Genomic DNA, 2311 nt, shown 5'->3' on the forward strand with positions numbered 1-2311 from the left:
TCAATGAGATATTTACCAAGAACCAAAATCTACCCAACATTAAAAAAAAAAAAGAACCAATGACTACCTATATAAATTTATACACATATAAATATCCACAGATAGGAACATGTCCGTAGAAGATAGGCCCCTACACCTGAAGTGTATATATATTTTATATATGCATGCATGTGTGAGGGTCCATATCTCTGTGTATTTCTCCCTTAGTGTTGGCTGGGCCATGCATTTATTTATTTATTTAATACTAGAGGCCCGGTTCACAGATCTGTGCACTGGTGGGGTCCCTCGGCCTGGCCTGTGGGGATCAGGCAGAAACCGGCTCTCGGACATCCCCTGAGGGGTCCCGGATTGGGAGAGGGCAATTCTCAAGTGATGTACGCCAGAATTGGGTTCCCTCCTCTCTGGTTCCCAGTGCATCTCACCTGAGAACCGCAGCTGCCAAGTCACCACAGCTCAGCAGCTCCTGTGTTGAGTGTCTGCCCCCTGGTGGCCAGTGCATGCCATAGCTACCAGTCAGATGGTCAGACAGTTGCTTTGGCTTTTATATAAAGAGACTAGAGGCCTGGTGCATGAAATTTATGCACTGGAGTGGGGGAGGGTGGTCCCTCAGCCCAGCCTGGACCCTCTTGCAGCATGGGACCCTTTGGGGGATGTCTGCCTGCCAGCTTAGGCCCCTCCCCTGGGCAGGACATCCCTCTCACAGTCCAGTACCCCTTGCTCCTTCTGCTCGCCTGCTTGCTGCTCCTTACCACTCTGCTCACTGCTCCTTAGCACTGTTGCAGAGGTGGGAGAGGCTCCCGCCACTGCCACTGCACTTTCCAGCCATGAGCCTGGGTTCTGGCTGAGCAGTGCTCCCCCCGTGGGAGCACATTGACCACCAGGGGGCAGCTCCTGCATTGAGCATCTGCCCCCTGGTGCTCAGTGTGCATCATAGCGACCACTTGTTCTGGTCGTTCCGCCATTGGTCACTTAGACTTTTATTATATAGATGTTTTTATTGATTTTTAGAGAGAGGGAGAGAGATCCCTCTCACAGTCCAGTACCCCTTGCTCCTTCCACTCGCCTGCTTGCTGCTCCTTACCACTCTGCTCACTGCTCCTTAGAGCTGCTGCAGAGGTGGGAGAGGCTCCCACCACCGCTGCTGCCCTCGCCAGCGCTTAAGTCAGCAGACAGACATCCATAGCGCTGCTGCGGAGGTGGGAGCGCCCCGCCCCCCGTGGGAGCACATTGACCACCAGGGGGCAGCTCCTGCATTGAGCATCTGCCCCCTGGTGCTCAGTGTGCATCATAGCAACCAGTTGTTCTGGTCGTTCCGCCGTTGGTCACTTAGACTTTTATTATATAGATGCTTTTATTGATTTTTAGAGAGAGGGAGAGAGAGATCAATGAGAGAAAAACATCAATTGGCTGCCTCCCACATGCCCCTACTGGGGATCAAGCCCACAACCAGGAATTGAACTGGTGACCTCTTTGTGCACACGATGACACACAACCATCAGGTCTAAGTGATACACGTATGTGTTCTTGAACACCTTCCGTGGCCCATGAGGCAACAGCACCCTTTTCTCTCTCCCTGACATCCCGATGGAGTCCAGCTAGTGTTCTTCTCCCTGAACGAAGGTGGGAGGTCCTTGAAGGGGTGGCCACTGCTCTCCAGGGAGGGCCCACATCGCTTCTCATCTCAATGGGGCAGCCTCTTCTCTTGTCCATTGCAGAGCTCCTGCCTCACCTGGAGCCCATGGGCCCACCCCCAAGAAGAGCACTGAAGACCTTGGAGGAGGAATACCCTCACGATGACACACAACCGTCAGGTCTAAGCGATACACGTACGTGTTCTTGAACACCTTCCGTGGCCCATGAGGAAACAGCACCCTTTTCTCTCTCCCTGACATCCCGATGGAGTCCAGCTAGTGTTCTTCTCCCTGAACGAAGGTGGGAGGTCCTTGAAGGGGTGGCCACTGCTCTCCAGGGAGGGCCCACATCGCTTCTCATCTCAATGGGGCAGCCTCTTCTCTTGTCCATTGCAGAGCTCCTGCCTCACCTGGAGCCCATGGGCCCACCCCCAAGAAGAGCACTGAAGACCTTGGAGGAGGAATACCCTGGTATGTGTGGAGGGCGTGGCAAGCGCTGTAGAGAGACGGGCTACGGGTCATTCCTAAGGCCAGGGGGGTGGTCGATGAATTTGGTGTCTCTTTTTCTCTCCTTTTTTTTTCAACCCTTCTTTTATGGATTTAAGAGAAGATATGTGTTTTTATTAATTTTAGAGAGAAGAGAAAGAGAGAGCCCTAGCCCGTTTGCCTCAGCTGTGGGC

Source organism: Myotis davidii, unplaced genomic scaffold (genome assembly GCF_000327345.1).
Source record: "Myotis davidii unplaced genomic scaffold, ASM32734v1 scaffold1765, whole genome shotgun sequence".
In the NCBI taxonomy this organism is placed as follows: Eukaryota; Metazoa; Chordata; class Mammalia; order Chiroptera; family Vespertilionidae; genus Myotis; species Myotis davidii.